The following is a 9,127-nucleotide window of genomic DNA, read 5'->3' as shown; positions in this document are numbered from 1 at the left end:
ATTCCATACATGCACCACCCTCTGCATGAAAAAGTTGCCCCTTAGGTGTCTTTTATATCTTTCCTCTCTCATCCGAAACCTGTGTCCTCTAGTTCTGGACTCCCTCCACCCCAGGGAAAAGACGTTGCCTATTTATCCGATCCATGCCCCTCATGATTTTATAAACCTCTATAACATGTTGAGTAGTGGGCCCCTGTTGAAAGACAAATGACATCCCTCACTGATAACACTCCCTGAGTTACTCCCAAGCTCTCTCACAATCAAATTACTGGCTTCTCCCTCCAATGTCTGAGTTCCTCTTTGGTCTGAGACCTCCAGTGGGTGTAATGTTTCGTGGTACTCAAATTATTTCCCAGTGGTGCTGCTGAAGAGAGATGAGCTGCTGACCAGATCCTTGGTGGACAGGACATCCATCCTCAGGATTCTTTCCCTCAGCTGGGAGGGTCTGCAGCAAGTTATCAAGACCTTGATTCACACCGACTGCTGTGATTTTCCTGAAAAAGAGTTGATGCGGGATCTCACTGGCTCTCCCGTTGTGACCAAGATTTCCATCACCTCCACAAAACTTTGCCCAAAATTTCCACTTGTTGGAGAGTCATTACCAGGAGCTGTTTTGAGAGGCCTGTGTTGCCACTCTTTAATTTTTCCTTGAACAGACTGGAAAAGGCAGTGAAGAGTCAACTACATTGATATTGGAACTGGAGTCACCTGTACATCAAACAAGGTAAAGATGTCAGATTTCCTTCTGTAAAAGAGCATTAGTGAACTAGATGGGTTTTTTATGGCAAACATGGGTGGCACAGTGGTTAGCACTGCTACCTCACAGCGCCAGGGACCTGGGTTCAATTCCAGCCTCAGGCATCCGTCTTGTGGAGTTTGTACATTCTCCCTGTACCGATGTGGGTTTCCTCCGGGTGCTCCGGTTTCTTCCCACAGTCCAAAGATATGCAGTTTGGGTGGATTGGGCATGCTAAATTGCCCATAGTGCCCAGGGATGTGTGGGATAGAGGGATTAGCCATAGGAAATGCAGAGTTGCAGGGACAGGAGAGGAGAATGGGTCTGGGTGATATACTCTTCAGAAGGTCAGTGTAAACTTGATGGGCCAAATGGCCTACTTCCACACTGTAGGGATCCTATGATTATCGTTTCGCAGTCACTAATACTAGCTTTCAATTTCAAATTTATAAACAGAATGCTAGATAACATGGGGGCATTTGAACCTGCACATTCAAAGCATTCACTGAGATCTCAGCATAACTAGTCTAGAGATATAACCACAATGCCATGGGTCATTAATAAAGGATAGTTACTAATTATGAAATAAGAAGTAATCACTTTCTTTCACTGAATGGTTAGATCTAAAACTTGCCTTAACATGCAAGTGTTGAGAAAAATAGCTTTGATGCTTTTAAAGGAATCTGGAAGACTCTTTAGATTAGATCAGATTCCCTACAGTGTGGAAACAGGCCCTTCAGCCCAACAAGTCCACACCAACCCACCAAAGACTAACCCATGCAGACCCATTTCCCTCTGACTAATGCACCTAACACTATGGGCAATTTAACCTGGCCAATTCACCTGATCTGCAACACAAATTCCCAGCTCGGCGAACAGAACCACAACAACGAGCACCCGAGCTACAAATCTTCTCACAAACTTTGACCTGCACATCTTTGGACTGTGGGAGGAAACCCATGCAGACACAGGGAGAACGTGCAAACTCCACACAAACAGTCGCCCAAGGCTGGGATCAAACCTGGGACACTGGTGCTGTGAGGTAGCAGTGCTAACCACTGATCCACCAGAGTTCATGGGAGAAAAGTGGTAGAAAAGTGTCCTGAAAGACTGAGAGGAAATAGATGGAATGACAAGAGGCATGTGAAGAAAATAAAACTTAGCAAAGACAATCTACTGAGTAGAACAGTCTGTTTTTGGGTTGTATATTTTATCCTTGTAGACCCAGGAACATTACATGTTTGCATATTAACCCTTTCAGATTATATGAAGAAAGCAATTGCAAGCATTGATATGTGAAGGGGGTAAACGATTCCTTGGATAAGAAGCTAGAGGCCTAGTTGATGATTATTGCACAATAACAATAGAGGAAGGAATAGAATAAAATTTGAAAAGCCAAGTGTATTCCTTCCACAGAATGATCAAGGAACTTTAGATCTTTACAATGAAGCCACAAAGTGCACCACATCTTATTGGTTCTTTGGTTGAGCAATCTGAAAGTAATTCTTCTGCTCTGCACTTCCTGCACTCTATGTAACATCATAGAATCCTTACAGTACAGACAAGGCAATTTGGCCCATTGGTTCCACACCAACCCTTCAAAGACCATCTCATTTAGACCCACTCCACCCCCACATTTTACCATGGCCAATCCACTGAACCTACACACCTTTGGACTGTGGAAGGAAACCGGAGGACCCAAGGGAAACCCACACAGACACGGGGAGATTGTGCAAATTCCACACAGATAGTCACCCAATGCTGGAATTGAACACAGGTCCCTGGCACTGTCCCTGCTAACCGTCGAGCCACCCTTAAATATATCCAAGGTGTATCCAATCTTGTCTTAAACAATGTGCCTGGATCAGCTATTGATAAGACAAAGAATTCCAAACCCTAACAACCTGTACTAAAAGACATTTCAAGGTTTGTGTAAAGATTTGTAGCTCAGTTGTCAGTTGTCATGGCTGTGGATACGTTGGCCAAGCTGGGAAGTTGATTTGCAGACATTTCATCCCCTTTCTTGGTGAAATCCTCAGGGCTGTGGAGCCTCCTGTGAAGCACTGCTGCAGTGTGACATCTGAAATTTATTTGGTTTCATTCCCGCTATTTCCAGTTGCTGGCTCCAGTTGTTTGTTGCAGTGGCCTCATGTCACTGACATTACAATGAGAGGAAGTATCCTTCTTCTATTTGTTCCTTACATTAAATCCCTACCTTTTAGTCTCTGCTGTGACAAAAGTATCTCCAGTATCTCAAAGGATTGATGTTTCTGGTTGGGTTGGGGGCATACTGTTTATTGAAGTGGAACAGCAAGTCAGGAGCAAACTGACTGATGTTAAAAAAATTGTCCAACAATTATAACATGGTGCAGGTGGCCTGAAAAAACTGTGGATCTGGCTTCTGCTCCTCAGTGGCAGGAAGTCCCACCCTTCAGAATCGATAAAATGTGGAGCTGGAAAATACACAGCAGGTCAAGCAGTATCAGAGGAGCAGGGGAGTCATCGTTTCAGCTCAGAACCTTTTCAAGGTCAATTCTCCTGCTCCTCTGATGCTGCTTGACCTGCTGTGCTTTTTCCAGCTCCACACTTTATTGACTCTGATTTTCCAGCATCTGCACTCCTCACTATCTCCAAGTCCCACCTTTCAGAATGGCTAACAACTCTTGCATGAGCTGCAGCATCAGAATAGAGTAGTGAGTGTTGTCAGACAACAATGGCATCCATGAATGAGTGTCATGGATACACGATGGATTTGGAGATTCCGGGTGGAGAGGGATCAGGAAAAAAGGGGGGGATGTGAGGTAGGTTTAGAGGACAGGTAGAGAGGCACCAGTGCAAAGAGCATGATCTCGAAGCCAGGAGGGGGTTTGTGCTATCGTTCCTATTCACCAGCATAGGTGTAGAAACCCTTTAAATGGACAGTTAAGAATCTCAATATGCAAAAGGATGGAAGGCTGAGTGGGGCTTGATCTGACCCCCTTGCTCTGAGGATCGGTTGCATGTCTGCATGCTGAAAACATGCATATCAGAAGGGCTGCAAATATTACCCCCATACTTTCACATTCCTGTCATCATCCTGAATAATACATATCTTATACTATGCTAGGTGTTTTTATTAGCTTAATCTACCTCGACTTGCCTGTTGGTATTTGAGCCCCAAATTTCTTTGTTCATCCCCACCTATCAACATATCTCCCTTGAAGATACATTCCCATTCTTTATTTTTCTTACCGAAATGTGTTGGAGGAGACTTCCAAACATCTGTTCCATGGAAATCTATGTTGTTTAAGACATAAGCACATAAATTACATAGCAAACCTCAACATAGCACTAAGGGTTTCAGTATTGTCAAAATTATATTTGGAAGATGTCTTTCACTTGGCACTTCCAAGATAAACATAACATCTGCTAAACATAACATGGAACAGTGGCTCAGTGGTTAGAACTGCTGCCTCATAGCATCAGGGACCAGAGCTAAATTCCACCATCAGGCGACGATCTGTGTGAAGTTTACACATTCTCCCTTGTCTGTGGGGGTTTCCTCTAGGTGCTCCAGTTTCCTCCCATGACCCAGAGATGTGCAGCTTAGATGGATGGGCCATGCTAAATTGCCCTGTGCTGTCCAGGGATGTGCAGGCTAGGTAGATTAGCCTTGTGTTATGAAGATGTGGGTGTACTGTACCTTTAAGACAGTTAAAAGCTCACAAACTACCTGACAGTATCAAGTGTTGTTAATAAGGTAACAATGCAACACTGGGTTGAAACTAGGGTAGCTGGTTGCCTGGAGACAAGAATAGATTCAAATTAGGTCAATAAGTTTCAATTATACCCCCAAAAAATACCAAATTCCAATCAGGTTTGAATTTAGTATACTGACAATCTTAAAAGCCAATGACACAATCTGATGCTTCGGGGGTATAAGACCAGGGAAAATTGAAAAGTTGGGAGGAAAACTGCCAACCACCAGTATGCAGAAATTGCCCGAAAAATAGCTCTCTTAAAGGTACCTTAGTCGATCCATGACCGATGAAGCATATTCCCTAATAATAAGAAAAGAAAACACAGGAAGATCCAAATAGAAAATCCATAAGCCAGCTGGTTTTGAAAACTTGAATTTTTTTTGTAAATCTTAATCGGGGAGTTTCATTGGACCAGTGTTATAGAAGGGAAGATAAAAGATAGGTTAGAAGAAGGAGTTGTACATAGTTATTAGTTAATTAGTCCCTGTTATACCTTAAGAAATAAAGTTGCTAATTATTACTTTAAATAATTCTTGGCCTCTTTAATTTTTACACATTACCGCGTGGGATAAATCTTTTCTGTGTTGCTGTTTAAATTAAGCAAGAGGGTTTACTCCATGTCGTAACACATCAGAAATGCAGAATTTCAGGGATAGGGTTGGGGGTTGGGTCTGGGTGGGATGCTGTTCAGACGGTCAGTGTGGACTCAATGGCCTGATTCTACACTGTATGGATTCTATGAACTATTCAAAATGGTACTGAGATATTCCTTATAATTTAACTCTCAATGAAAAACAGGTTATCTGATCATTGTCTCCTCAGGTTTTTGGTGTGTGCACGTTGCCTCCTAAGTTTATCCTTTAATAAGAATTGCACTTCAGAAAGTATTCTGTTGGTTGAAAAGTGCTTTCAAATGTCCTCTGCTTATATACAGTTATTTGAAAACAAGTTCTGTTGTTCTTCTTAAGTTCTCAGATAATATTTCATCTGTTTAATGGTCTTCATGGAAAGCTATACTGTTGGATTTTTAGGGGTTATCTTGCAGAGTCCAGAACATACTTTTCTTGAATAAAGGGATCATACATGCACTCTTAAGTATATTGACTGAGTATGTCTGAAAGAAACTGATATCAGGTCAATGGAACTAAAGCCTGGGTTGTCGGACACCAAATAATATACCCCCTCCCACTGTTCTCTGTATGTTCAATACAACCTGCTCAATAGCTATGTTCAGTAAAACAAGTTGCTGCTCATTCACCAGAGTTCAGATTACACATTACTTCAGCATGGTAATGTTGACCAGAGCCATGGAACTGGAAGTAGGTTGTAAGAGACTGAGGTGAGTCTCAGTGATGGTAAATCATGAGGCCATCGCAGCAAACCAAACTCTGATGTGGGAAAAATAGCTGCAATTAATTCAACACGACCGACTCGTGATGGACTTTGTGATGTACCTGGAAATTGAGCCACAGAATGGGAAATATGCACAGAAACTGAAGAGAGAGAGGGAAGTCTCACAGCAGAATACACACAATTAGTAACAAGAAGAAATCAATTGACCGTTGTACAGTCTGCACTGATATAATGCGATAGTTCTATTCCCGTGCGATCCCACGTTGTAAGAAGATTGTGTAATAGCAGCATTACTTAAACCGATGGGACTGGAATCACATTATAGCCAATACAGGTAAGGAAACTTTGTGTTCTATAAATAATGGTCTAAAATCTTCAATTGCATTATAGGCAATTCATGTTGAAGAAACGCTTGTGATAGCAGAACTGATGTAGTTCAAAAATGAAGCAAACAGCAATAGGGATGGGATGGGATATAAACAACAGCTCAGAAAATTCACCAATGGTAGGCACAAGTAACAAGAAACAAAAAAATTCAATCAGTTGCACAGAGTGAAAGTAAAAGTTTTCTCAAGGAAAGAATTTCAGGAAGGCAGGCTCCAAAGAGAGCCACGATGTGCAAAGAGGAAAGACACACACAAGGCTTACATAGAACCCACCAGAATTGGTGAGAATTGGTCGATGATTTTTGGGGAAATAAAACACCCTCAATATTCAGGCGAAAGTGAGGACTGCAGATGCTAGAGATCAGAGTCAAGACTAGTGTGGTGCTGGAAAAGCACAGCAGGTCAGGCAGCATCCGAGGAGCAGAAAAAATCAATGTTTCGTCCTGATGAAGGGCTTTTGCCTGAAATGTTGATTTTCCTGCTCCTCGGATGCTGCCTGACCTGCTGTGCTTTTCCAGCACCACTCTAGTCTTGACCCTCAATATTCAGTCGGCTCACAGCGAGTGAGAGGCAGGCCACAGGAGAACCATGGATTCTGGGCACCACCTGCAGAGATCTCTGGGCATGTAAAGAATAAATAAATTATTTTGTGAAGGGCATAGCAGGAAAACCAATAAATTGCAGAATCATGTGCTCAATTGTCGTTGGATGACAGCAAGGTTGAGTGACACGAGGTGATGGGAAATAAAACACAGAAAATTCACTAGCAGAAGGTGCATGAAAAAATAGGATGCGTGATTGCATTATAGGATCCCATCAACATGAGCCAGTATTACAAGGGGAATCGATAGACAGATCTAAACAATAGCCCATCCAACACTCACACAATGCTGTAAAGTCACAGAGATCGAAAAGGAACAACTTCTTAAGAGGTCTTACACTCAAACATCAACCAGCACCAGCAGAAATTCAAAGAAATGGTACAGTTATGGAATACAAATGAACACAACTGTTTCAGATAGTGGAAAAGTTGTTGAAAATCCATAAAGCGTTCAGAAATGTTTGTAGAAAACTTCCATAAATCCTGTGCAGTGGTAGCCAGTGTTGGTACATTATTGACAAATCCAAGTGATATCCTGATGGAAGAAAACAAAATCTCTTTGATTGAAATATTTCGAGTTCAAAGATCACTGTTAATTATTTCCTTTTTTTCTACTTTTAATCATTAGTTAGGGAAAATATTCTGTTCTAATCTACAAGTAATGTTCATTTATCTGAAAAAAAACTCTCAAACAAGAGAACAGAGACCTTCATTTAAGTTTGCAGATGGCTATCTTAGAAAAACAAGCTCTCACTAACAACAGAAGTCAACTGCAGAACGATTATGATCTTTTGAACAAGGTACTAGAAAATAGCTGTGGCATAAGATGCACAACTTAAGCTCTCAATGTCTCACTAGTCCAAATTCTCAGATGAACTCAAGACTAACAGCGAGGTGACAGATTCTGCATGTCCCACTACTATTCAATTTATCGTCAAGTCTGCAGAACAAAATGTTACAGACAAGTTTCTTAGAGATCCTAATCCGGGAAGATTCACTTTCAAAGTATTCCCTCATTCACAATCATAAAACTCCAATTTTTCTTGATATCCCAGGAACCTTGACTTTCATAGAGGAGCAGTTCCAGTTGCTGCATGTCGGGTAGAGGAAGAAGTAGTTCTTACTATTGATCCTAAGATGCTGTCATCCATTCCTGTTCAGCCTCATGTTCATTATAGTGGCTTTTACATTTCCATCATTATTGGAGGCTGGAACATCAATCTTCTTCAGTTATTCCATTCCAAAGAGTAATGCATGCAGTCTATTTATCGCGCTTGCCCTCAATAAGGTCTGACGATACAGTTAAAGATTGAAATCTTAGTCCAACTTTGGGGTTGGGGAAATAGGAGTAAGATTGAAGTCTTTATAATTAAAACAATATCAAAAAAGTCTTGAAGGGGAGTTGTAGAGTAAAGTGAATTATAACTGTACTCTGTGTATAACTACTGAGTACATATGAAAGGAGCAAATTATGATGACAAACGTCAGATCATGTCGAACTGGAGACTGGGTCTGTAGGGGTCCAAGTAAGATGTCTTTTCTGACCACCCTCTGTATATATGTATGTGTCATAAAACCTGTGTTGGTCACTTTCAAGAGTATAGATCTCTCATTAGTACACTCTTCTGGATATACTATTTCAATCTGAAATTATGATTTGCTGCAGATGATATTGTCCCAACTCACCAATATAGGGAACAAATACCGTGATCAAATGTTAATTTTAATTCCACATATCCCTGTTTCAGTGAAAAAAAAACATTTCTATCTTAAAGCTATGTAGCAACACTGACTAAGCAAGTGAACAGGCCATAAAACCGATAGAATGGGAAAACCAAACACATAAGATACGTGACTGTGAGGAAGGATAAAATAAAAGCACTGAAAATGTAGAAATGTTTGAGTAAATTTAACTAAACATTGAACAGACCAGTAAGGGACCATTACTACCACCTTGATCTTTTGCAAATGTTCTCCTAATTATGAGAAAGAATGTTGGGATCATTTAGTTGCAATGCTGTACAGCTTCTTTTTGCATCAAGTTGTAACTAATAACAACATTGCTAGTGAAGGAGCTGTACTATAGCAGTGCCAGGATTCTGCTCAGTTCGTAGCAGAAGAGTCTCCCAACCTCGCTGCACTATGTATGTTATGCAACAGGAGATTCACTTGACCAGGACATTGCTTCACTCAGAATCTCATTGCTCCGGGAATCATACTGTATCAGATAGGCAAAAGTGAGGACTGCAGATGCTGGAAACCACAGTCCAGATTAGAGTGGTGCTAGAAAAGCACAGCAGGTCAGGCAGCA

Source organism: Hemiscyllium ocellatum, chromosome 6, assembly GCF_020745735.1.
Source record: "Hemiscyllium ocellatum isolate sHemOce1 chromosome 6, sHemOce1.pat.X.cur, whole genome shotgun sequence".
Classification (NCBI taxonomy): domain Eukaryota; kingdom Metazoa; phylum Chordata; class Chondrichthyes; order Orectolobiformes; family Hemiscylliidae; genus Hemiscyllium; species Hemiscyllium ocellatum.
Note: the sequence above shows the minus strand (reverse complement) of the source record.